The sequence below is a fragment of the Balaenoptera acutorostrata genome, chromosome 6, assembly GCF_949987535.1.
Source record: "Balaenoptera acutorostrata chromosome 6, mBalAcu1.1, whole genome shotgun sequence".
Classification (NCBI taxonomy): domain Eukaryota; kingdom Metazoa; phylum Chordata; class Mammalia; order Artiodactyla; family Balaenopteridae; genus Balaenoptera; species Balaenoptera acutorostrata.
The window spans coordinates 40,201,652-40,213,999 of NC_080069.1; positions in this window are offsets into that span (position 1 = coordinate 40,201,652).

Sequence of the window (12,348 nt, forward strand, 5' to 3'; positions counted from 1 at the left end):
CATACAGACTGAAAGAGAGGGGATGGAAAAAGATATTCCATGCAAATGGAAATCAAAAGAAAGCTGGAGTAGCAATACTCATATCAGATAAAATAGACTTTAAAATAAAGAATGTTACAAGAGAAGGACACTACATAATGATCAAGGGATCAATCCAAAAAGGAGAAATAACAACTGAAAACATTTATGAACCAAACATAGGAGCACCTCAATACATAAGGCAACTGCTAACAGGTATAAAAGAGGAAATCGACAGTAACACAATTATAGTGGGGGACTTTAATACCTCACTTACACCAATGGACAGATCATCCAAAATGAAAATAAATTAGGAAATAGAAGCTTTAAATGACACAATAGAGCAGCTAGATTTATGATAGTTTTAGGACATTCCATCCAAAAACAGCAGATTACACTTTCTTCTCAAGTGCACATGGAACATTCTCCAGGATAGATCACATCTTGGGTCACAAATCAAGCCTCAGTAAATTTAAGAAAACTGAAATCATATCAAGCATCTTTTCTGACCACAACGCTATGAGATTAGAAATCAATTACAGGGAAAAAAACGTAAAAAAGACAAACACATGGAGGCTAAACAATACGTTACTAAATAACCAAGAGATCACTGAAGAAATCAAAGAGGAAATCAAAAAATACCTAGAGACAGATGACAATGAAAACATGATGATTCAAAATCTATGGGTTGCAGCAAAAGCAGTTCTAAGAGGGATGTTTATAGCTATACAAGCCTACCTCAAGAAACAAGAAAAATCTCAAATAAACAATCTAACCTTACAGCTAAAGGAATTAGGGAAAGAAGAACAAACAAAACCCAAAGTTAGCAGAAGGAAAGAAATCGTAAAGATCAGAGCAGAAAAAATGAAATAGAAACAAAGAAAACAATAGCAAAGATCAATAAAACTAAAAGCCCGTTCTTTGAGAAGATAAACAAAATTGATAAACCATTAGCCAGACTCATCAAGAAAAAGAGGGAGAGGACTCAAATCAGTAAAATTAAAAATGAAAAAGGAGAAGTTACAACAGACACCACAGAAATACAAAGCATCCTAAGAGACTTCTACAAGCAACCCGATGCCAATAAAGTGGACAACCTGGAAGAAATGGACAAATTCGTAGAAAGGTATAACCTTCCAAGACTGAACCAGGAAGAAATAGAAAATATGAACAGACCAATCACAAGTTATGAAATTGAAACTGTGATTAAAAATCTTCCAACAAACAAAAGTCCAGGATCAGATGGCTTCACAGGTAAATTTTATCAAACATTTAGAGAAGAGCTAACACCCATCCTTCTCAAACTCTTCCAAAAAATTGCAGAGGAAGGAACACTCCCAGACTCATTCTATGAGGTCGTCATCACTCTGATACCAAAACTAGACAAAGATACTACAAAAAAAGAAAATTACAGACCAATATCACTGATGAATATAGATGCAAAAATCCTCAACAAAATACTAGTAAATAGAATCCAACAACACATTAAAAGGATCATACACCATGATCAAGTGGGATTTATCCCAGGGATGCAAGGATTCTTCAATATATGCAAATCAATCAATGTGATACACCATATTAACAAATTGAAGAAGAAAAACCATATGATCAACTCAATAGATGCAGAAAAAGCTTTTGACAAAATTCAGCACCCATTTATGGTAAAAACTCTCCAGAAAGTGGGCATAGAGGGAACCTACCTCAACATAATAAAGGCCATATATGACAAACCCACAGCAAACATCATTCTCAATGGTGAAAAACTGAAAGCATTTCCTCTATGATCAGGAACAAGACAAGGATGTCCACTCTCACCACTATTATTCAAGATAGTTTTGGAAGTCCTAGCCACAGAAATCAGAGAAGAAAAAGAAATGAAAGGAATACAAATTGGAAAAAAAGAAGTATAACTGTCACTGTTTGCAGATGACATGATACTATATGTAGAGAATCCTAAAGATGCCACCAGAAAACTACTAGAGCTAATCAATAAAGTTGTAGGATACAAAATTAATGCACAGAAATCTCTTGCATTCCTATACACTAATGATGAAAAATCTGAAAGAGAAATTAAGGAAACAGTCCCATTTACCACTGCAACAAAAAGAAGAAAATACCTAGGAATAAACCTACCTAGGGAGATAAAAGACCTGTATGCAGAAAACTATAAGACACTGATGGAAGAAATTAAAGATTATATCAACAGATGGAGAGATATACCATGTTCTTGGATTGGAAGAATCAATATTGTGAAAATGACTATACTACTCAAAGCAATGTACAGATTCAGTGCAATCCTTATCAAACTACCAATGCCTTTTTTTACAGAACTAGAACAAAAAATCTTAAAATTTGTATGGAGACACAAAAGACCCCAAATAGCCAAAGCAGTCTTGAGTGAAAAAAGCGGAGCTGGAGGAGTCTGACTCCCTGAATTCAGACTATACTACAAAGCTATGGTAATCAAGACAATATGGTACTGGCACAAAAACAGAAACATAGATCAATGGAACACGATAGAAACCCAGAGATAAACCCCCGCACATATGGTCAACTAATCTATGACAAAGGAGGCAAGGATATACAATGGAGAGAAGACAGTCTTTTCAATAAGTGGTGCTGGGAAAACTGGACAGCTACATGTAAAAGAATGACATTAGAATACTCCCTAACACCATACACAAAAATAAACTCAAAATGGATTAGAGACCTAAATGTAAGACTGGACACTATAAAACTCTTAGAGGAAAACATAGGAAGAACAACACTCTTTGACATAAACCACAGCAAGATCTTTTTTGATCCACCTCCTAGAGTAATGGAAATAAAAACAAAAATAAACAAATGGGACCTATTGAAACTTAAAAGCTTTTACACAGCAAAGGAAACCATAAACAAGTCAAAAATACAACCCTCAGAATGGGAGAAAATATTTGCAAACGAATCAATGGACAAAGGATTAATCTCCAAAATATATAAACAGCTCATGAAGCTCAATATTAATGAAACAAACAACCCAATCCAAAAATGGGTAGAAGACCTAAATAGACATTTCTCCAAAGAAGACATACAGATGGCTAAGAAGCATATGCAAAGCTGCTCAACATCACTAATTATTAGAGAAATGCAAATCAAAACTACAATGAGGTATCGCCTCACACCAGTTAGAATGGGCATCATTAGAAAATCTACAAACAACAAATGCTGGAGAGGGTGTGGAGAAAAGGGAACCCTCTTGCACTGTTGGTGGGAATGTAAATTGATACAGCCACTATGGAGAACATTATGGAGGTTCCTTAAAAAACTAAAAATAGAATTACCATATGACCCAGCAATCCCACTACTGGGCATATACCCAGAGAAAACCATAATTCAAAAAGACACATGCACCCCAATGTTCATTGCAACACTATTTACAATAGCCAGGTCATGGAAGCAACCTAAATGCCCATCGACAGACAAATGGATAAAGAAGTTGTAGTACATATATACAATGGAATATTACTCAGCCATAAAAAGGAGCGAAATTGGGTGATTTGTTGAGACGTGGATGGATCTAGAGACTGTCATACAGAGTGAAGTAAGTCAGAAAGAGAAAAACAAATATCGTATATTAACGCATATATGTGGAACCTAGAAAAATGATACAGATGAATCGGTTTGCAGGGCAGAAATTGAGACACAGATGTAGAGAACAAACGTATGGACACCAAGGGGGGAAAGCGGAGGGGGGGTGGGTGTGGTGGTGTGATGAATTGGGAGATTGGGATTGACATGTATACACTGATGTGTATAAAATGGATGACTAATAAGAACCTGCTGTATAAAAAAATAAATAAAATAAAATTCAAAAATTCAAAAAAAATAGTGTTCTTTGATGAAGAAGTTTTAAATTTTAATGTAATCTAATTTGTCTATTTTCACTTTTTTTTGCTTTTGGTGTAAAACTGTTATTTTTTAAAATTGCTGGATTTATTTTGTTAATATTCTGTTAAGGAATACTCTGCACCTGTATTCATGTGTGACACTGTCCAGTAATTTGCCTTTCTCATATTTTCCTTTCCTGGTTTTGTATCAAAATTAATTATACTAGCCTCATAAAATGAGTTGAACAGTGAAAAAAAAAAAAAAAAAAGAAAAGAAAACACTAACTTGAAAAGATATATGCAGCCCTACGCATATATCCTTTGCAGTATTATTTACAATAGCCAAGATATAGAAACCTAATTGTCTGTTGATAGATGAAAGGATAAAGAAGATATTGGTGTATATATACAATAGAATATTATTCAGCCATAAGAAAAGAAACCTTGCCATTTGCAAGAATATGGATGGACCTAGAGTTTATTACGCTAAGTGAAATAAGTCAGATAGAGAAAGACAATTACCATATGATTTCACATATACGTGGAATACAAAAAACAAAACAAATAATACAAAACCAGACTCACAGAGAACAAAGCGGTGGTTGCCAGATGGGAGGGTGTTGGGGGGCAGCCAAAAGAGGTGAAAAGGATTAAGAGGTACAAACTTTGAGTTATAAAAAAATTAAATCACAGAGATGCAATGTACAGCACAGGGAATATAGTCAATAACACTGCATTAAGTTTGTATGGTCTCAGGTGGTAATTTGACATTGATTTGACCATTTCAAAATGTATGTAAATATCAAATCACTTTGATGTACACTTGAAACTAATATGATATTGTATGTCAATTGCACTTCAATAAAAAATACTCATACATAAAGACAACATTAGGAAGATGAGGGTGGTAATAAGCGTCAAATGGGAAAAATGAAGAGGGATATATGCCAATTACAAGGAGAAAAAAACATAAGAAGGAAGTGCAGCGGCACTGACACTTGATTTGAAGGTTTCTGTCATATTTGACTTCCTTCCTCTTCTCTGTGGTCTATTTTCTTTATTCTCTCAAGAGAATCTTCTCTTATTTGTGCTAGTTGTCCTCCATTTGACCATACAGATCCATTCTCTTGCCTTTCTCCATGTTCCTGGAGGCTACCTCTAGGGATCGTGTCACCCAGGCTCCTTTATAGACTGACTTCTGGTTAGGTTTTGCCAGGGTTGCAAGGAGGAGGTAGGGGTCAGGGTATTAATTCCACCATTTCTTCCCTCCTGGGGCACTGTGGTTTTGACAGTGGCAACTTTCCTCCACAGTTTTAGCTCTTGTACCACAGCCCTTCCTCCCTAGTTCTGCTCTCCCTGAGCTTTAATGACAGTATTTCCTCCCCTTGTCCCCTTCAGCTCTAGGTATGGTAATGGATTCCCACTGTTGCAAGGTCTAGATGCCCCCAATTTCTCTTGCGTGGTCCTTTCATGAAGGGATTCTTTAAATAATCCCTTCATTAAAGCCTCCTCAGTTAAAATATCTGGACCTAATTTCCTGCCAGCACCTGAATGAATACAGCTCACCTTAGTTACATACTATTTTCAACACTAGAATTTTCTTCAGTAGTGTAATTTACACTACTCAGAGTTGGAGCTGAATAAATTATTTAAGTCAACAAATATTTTTTGAGCACTTACTATGTGCCAGGCACTGTGCCGATATCAGCTTATACAATGGTGACTGAGACAGATAAGGTCTCCGCCCGCATGGAACATACAGTCTACTGGGGGAGTTAGACAATACAAGATCCTTTAAGTTGCAAATGATAGAAAAGCTGAACCCAAACTGACTCATGCAAAAAGGGGAATTTATTGGCTCATTAAAAAAAAAAAAAATCCAGAAATCGGGCTTGTTACTGCGAATGAAAAAAAAATATCGCCTGCGGTATCAGTGAACAAAGGATGTTGCAGCCATCAAGCCATTACATTACAGCCGCCCCGAAGGTGAGCCCTGAGGGAACTCAGGATATGAACGGGATGGCCGCCATCTAGCAGTCAGCCGCTGCCGCCATCCCCCCACCCCACCCTGCAGTGCACCCTGAGGAGACTCAGGATGAGAAACCACAGGGAGTTTGAAAAAGAATAGATACGTGTATAACTGAATCACTTAGCTGTACACCTGAAATAACACAACGTTGTTAATCATCTATGCGCCAATATAAAATAAAAATTAAAAAAAACCCCAACCAACTCAAGTAGGCCATTAGTTAAAAAAAGAAAAAGAAAAAGAAAAAGAAAGCACAGGATACTGGCCCCAGATAGCTGAGGCTCATGTCAAAGGAATGATTTCAGTGAGCCCAGACTCTTGCATCTTCCCCCCACACACAGAAAAGCGCTAAATTCCTTAACTTGAGATGTCTGGTTTTCTTTAATTAACAGTAATCTTTTATTTATTTGTTTATTTATTTTGATGTGGACCATTTTTAAAGTCTTTATTGAATTTGATATTGCTTCTTTTTTTTTTTTTTTTTTTATGTTTTGGTTTTTTGGCTGTGAGGCATGTGGGATCTTAGCTCCCTGACCAGGGATCAAACCTGAACCCCCTGCATTGGCAGGTGAATTCTTAACCACTGCGCCACCAGAGAAGTCCCCCAACAGTAAACTTTTGATGTTCTGACTACCTGGTCTTTGTTGCAGAAACTCCTGTGTATCCTGGCTCCTCCTTTACCTCTTTGGAGAATTCTCTCAGAGTCTCTCTGAGATGCTGTGTCCTGGGCTTAAGTCTTCAGTTTTGTCCACCGAATAAAACATAATTCTCAAATTTTAGATTGTGTATTTTTTCAGTTGACACTACCTATGAAGTTTTATCTAGGACCTCAAGCAATGTCACCAAAACCTATTTCTCTTACACCCCTGGTTCTGCTTTTCGTGTGTGGGCTCAGTCCTTAAACTAGCTCTCCCCTCAGTGCAGCAAATGTGTTACAACTGAGAGTCCTAGAATATATTTCATTGCTTCTCATTGGCTGATTGGGAACGTGATGCCCTGATTGGCTCAGCAGGAGCCTCCTAGCCACTATTATTATTATTATTTGCTGCAAAAAGCTTTATTATTTCCATTTGGTCCAGGGCTTGGGTTAGGGCTCCAGGGTGGTTCAAAAGCAGCCTAGTGGCTGCAGAGAGAGAGAGAGGGCTTCAGGCAGAAGCCCTGACACCAGAGGGGCTCCTCAAAGGCTGCTGGGCTCCAGAGGCCCCTAGTCGTGCTTGAGGGTGAGCCTTTCGAAGAGATACGCGCCCAGCCCAGCCTGGGGGCCCCCAGCCTGTGGACGTTAGTCAGGTGGTTGCCATCTTCTTGATGAGTTTCACCTGCTCCTGTAGGAAGTGGCTCTCCAGGAAGTCACAGAGATGGGGGTCTACTCAGGCAGAACCCAACGCATGCAGCTCCATGAGCACGGTGGCTTCCGTAGCCACCTGGGTTTTACCCCACTCATCTTGGGACGGCTTCTGCAGGTCCTGGAAGTGGGTGAAGCCACTGCTGGTGTTGCATCTCCAAGAGACGCTCAGCACCCTTGGGTTTCTCCTCCGCCAATTTGTGGGAAAAGTGGCCCACGCCCTGCAGAGACACATCGTAGTCAAGGTCGAAATAGAAGCCCAGAGAGAGTTAGTATAAGCAGATAGGGTAGGGGGTCCCCAGAGAAAGAACCAGTCATGGCTTTCTTCACATAAATAAGCCATTTCTGGCCTAAGCCATTTTGTGATCTAAGACTGGCCACAATGCTAGTCCTTGAACAGATTTCAGTAATTAATGATCTTAAGAGAGCAAAAGAATGCAGAAACAAACGACTATTGTCAAGTAAGCGAAGTAACAATAGCAAAGATAATATATCAGTTGTAAAAACTCCCAGTCCTCTTTCAATGGTAAAGATTAACCTGAAGCTCTCAACCACCAGATCAACTGGAACCTAAGGGAGGATGATGTTAACCTTTTCTGGACCCCTGTGACTTCCATCAACTAAAACTTGGAGTCTTTTGACCACCCAAGTCCCTTCATGAAAATGCATGTACCCTTAGCTTCCTCAGTTTTACTGTTTAAGGAGACACTGCTTTGGGAAAGATCCCCAGTGTTCTCCTTACTTGCTGCAAGTAATAAATCCTTCCTTTTCTTGATCTTTGGTTTGGTTGTGTCAACTGAAAAAAATGGCACAAGCTAAAAATTGAGAATCTCAGCAGACTTTCTGAGGACTTAAGACCAGGAGACAGCCTCCCAGATAGCTCTGTGGGACTGCTCCAAAGAGGTAAGGGAGGAACCAGGATACAAAAGAGTTTTTGCAACAAAACCCAGGTAGTTGGAACATCAAAAGATTGCTGTTAATTAAAGAAAAACCAGACATCTTAAGTTACTTTAGTACTTTTTTATGTATGGGAAGATGCAAGAGTCTGGGCTCTTTGAAATCATTCCTTAACTGTCTAGGGCCTCCATACTAAATCAGATGCACAGTCGGGGCAGCTGCAGTGGCTGAGGGCTTGATGGCTGCAACATCCTTTGTTTACTGATATGGCAGGTGACATTCACAGTTGTGTCTTTTAACTCGACACCCACCAAGAGGCAAACCCAGTTTTTCGGGTAACAGTAGGTGTAGGAGGCCAGCAGATGCATGTAGACCGGGCGGTTGATGACAGCCTCTATCTCCGTGGAATAATTTTGAGAAATCTGGGAGCTCATGGTTGATTGGCATTAAGGAGCTAAGCTCAGAAAATGATGTTGGCTGGTCCCCGAGACCGAGGAGAGCTGAGTGGTTGGTCCAAAGGTTGCAAGTGATAAATAGGTTGGAGGGTGGATGGGGGCTGGAGGAAGGGCCGTCTCTGGGTCTGTTCTGTCCAAACACTATTGAAGCAAGAGACACATCCACTGGACTGCGGAGCACACTGCTTCCTGGCCATTATTAGAACGAGGAGTGGACTCTACTTTTGAAGCCTAATAGCTGTCAATAGAGAAGTGGCTTTCCTAGAGGAAAACTGCAGTACTGTCTCCAGAAGAAAGAAGCCCCCCCAAACATTAGATGCTCATGAACAAAGATAAACAATGATATATCCTGATAATTAAACTAAAGCTGATCAATATTGTTAGGCAGAATGCTTTAATGGCTGCCTATTTCAGCAAAGCCTCGTGGGGGTTAACCTGCGTTCGATTCGCACTGCACCTGTAGGGGTCAGTTCTCCTGTGTGTGGACAGCATCCCACTGCTAATTCTGCCTTGGGGCTTTCTTGGCAGAATTGCTTTGGGAGCTTGCTCCGCCAGGTACAGGGTAAACTGGAAGTATTGACCAGGGGCAACCGTTAACCAAAAAAGGAGAGAAGTTGGTGGATAAAGGCCCCAGACTCCAACCATTTTAGAGAACAATTCTGACGCACATTCTATGTGGTGCAGCAGAGGGCTCCTAGGGGGAGGGAGCCCCAGTAGTCCATAACCGTACCCAGCCAATAAGTGGGTCCTTTATTGGATTTTCCTCCTTCCTTGTCTCATTCTTCTCCACTCTCTCTCTAAGGAATCCCTTCCTAAGTCCTTATCTCAGTCTCTGCCCAGGAGATATCAAAGTGAAACCCAGCTGAGACCGGAAGGCTGGACAGAGCTACCCATGCAGAGAGCAAGGGGAAAACTGTGGTTTTGAAAAGGAGAGTAGAACTCCCCCATCAAATACGAAAAACAGGTCAATTTTAGGCCACAGGGGAGAGCAATGAAAGGTAAAAATGAAAGCGCATTTAATGAAGGTAAAACTGAATTGTTTCTACTGTTTTATATTAAGAAGCATTCTTAGAATTATTTCCATATTAATAAGCATAATTTATTTTGTAATGTGTATAATTATTAAAGTTGATTAGCTTTGTTCCCCCCATGCACTGCAAATATTTTGAAAGCAGGAATTTCTTGAAACTGGTATCTCTAAATTAAATTAAACTCAGCAAATTTGCATTGAGTATATACCATATCCAAAGTACTTTGCTAAGTGCTGTAAGACAAATTGCCCTTGTTTAAGGGGCCCTCAGAGTCTAGTAGAGGCAACAGATATACGTATCTGGCAAGCTTGAGACTAACCAAGGGAACTATGGGATTACAGGTATAATCCTAGTACTGTACCTTATGGCTTCTTAGTAAAGGTCATGTATTCATTCATCTTTTACCAAGCATATACCTTATACCAGATCTATATGAAGGACCGCCTTTTAATTATTATTGTTAATATTATTCAGGTGCAAAAATGTTAATGTGTCTCCAAAGGCCAACTCTTCTTAACAACTACCGGCAAATTCTCTACCTTTGCTGTGAGCATCTTCCCTGTCTTTTTGAGACTCTCCAAAGAAAACCCTCATCTGATCTTTTTCATGGCCTTCCAGGCATATTTCCTGAGGGTTTTGGAAGCTCTCCCTCTGGGAAGTGCAAATGCCACATTTACAGATTCACAGAATGTTAGCTCTGAAAAGAATCTTAATGTTTTCTAGTGTTTTCCATAGAAATCGGTATATATACTGCATACCAAAAGGGATTGGGAGGTTTGCATCTGTAAGTGGCAGACTCAGGGGCTCCAGCTGCCCTAAAGGCCAAGGGGTTCAATACCTCTGCATGCTAGTGTGGCTAGACAGGGGCAACCAGATGACTGTCAGCTTGCCCGTAAGCTGTTCCGGTCACATTTATGTTAGCTGGCACACTTGTTGGGAATAATACCTTAGAGATTGTTTAGCCCAGCCCTGCAGTTCATTTGTTTTCCAGAACTTCAGTTTTAGAAAAGAGGGAACCAAGGCCCAGAGAGGTGGCATGGCTTACCCAAGGGCACACACTGAATTGGAGTTTCTCCCCATAGCTCCATTTAGAGATGGCTCCTCTTCCGCAACTTAAGGTCCTTTCACAATGCTCTTATCCAATTTAGGGAGAAGAGAGCTTACAGTGGGAAGCCGGGGAGAGATGGGTATAGGGAGCAGTAGTAAAGTTCAAGGAAAATTACATGCAGAAACACAGGATGTGAGACAGAGCATTCCTTTGAGTTTCAGGGAGCATATCCCGGATGCGTTTAGTGCTGAAGCAAGCGAATTATGATGATCCTCCTAAAATAACTTTGCTTTAGAGCTAAAGATATCCAGCCAGGCTCAAGGTTGCACAAGCCTTTTCCCCACAGCTCTTTGCTAATTGAATTAAACCCTTCTTGGCAATGAGGGAGTCTCCCAAAGACTGAACAGAAGGATCGATTTTGCACATGTAATGACTTGGCTTTCCAGTTGCTTCAGGCTGCCTGTCTCAGCTCAAATTCCTCCTTTAGCTACTGTCTGCTTTCATCTTCCTGTAATCATTAGTGATACCTGATCCCATTACCCTCTGGGGGACTTCCAGGCACACTCTGTTGAACAAATACTCATGATTGCTGCTAATTCATAGAGGGAAGAGCTCTGTACCAGCTGGTACATCTTCATAGTGTTCTTATCCACTTTTCAATTTCAGATGCAATGCCAAGGGAACTGAAGGTACTTCAATTAGAAAAAAGGGAATGCTGCATTTTGTTTTCCAGAATCATGTATGTGCTAGAATCAAAGCCAGCAAGAGAGGACAAGAAAAGTCACAGAATTATAGTCTGTCTTTGAGTAATTCACCTCCCATTACTGTGGACTTCTACTCACTTTCAAAGCTCACTGTGTTTTGCTCTGCCCAGAGCCCACACATAGCATTCTTCCAAGCTCTGAACCTTTCTCCCATTCCTTCATGGTAATCTGTCTTTTGTGGCCTATTTTCTTTTCATTAAACTCATAAATATCTAAAAATTATATTTTTTAACTGCTAAGGCATCTCCCTCATAAATTAAATATTTCATAGCTCTAAGTTCCTTTGGAGAATTAGAATTTGCCTCAGAAGAGTGACTCCCAGGCTGAGAATTTCAGGGAACTTGATGAAGCTGCAGTCGGAGATATTTGGGGTAGACATTTATTTTAAGTTTTCTTTATTTCACATCAGCCACTCAGGCTAGTGTGAATGAGAAATGTTCCCTGCCATATCAGCAAACAAAGGATGTTGCAGCCATCAAGCCATCACATTACAGCCCCCCTGACTGTGAGCTTTGAGGGAACTCAGGATGGAGACAAACAGGCTGCCCACTGCCAACCCCTGAGCCACTGCAGTCACCCCCAACTGTGCACCCTGAGGGGATTCAGGATGGAGAAAAGCAGAATACTGGCCCCAGGTAGCTGAGGTGCATATCAAAGGAATGATTTCAATGAGCCCAGACCCTTGCATCTTCCCATACATAGAAAATCACTAAATTCCTTAACTTGAGATATCTGGTTTTCTTTAATTAACAGTAATCTTTTGATGTTCCCACTACCTGGTCTTTGTTGCAAAAACTCCTATACATCCTGGCATCCCCCCTTGCCTCTTCAGAGCGGTCCCTCAGAGAGATCTGAGAGTCCTGTCTCCCAGGTTTAAATCGAATGTCTGTCAAATAAA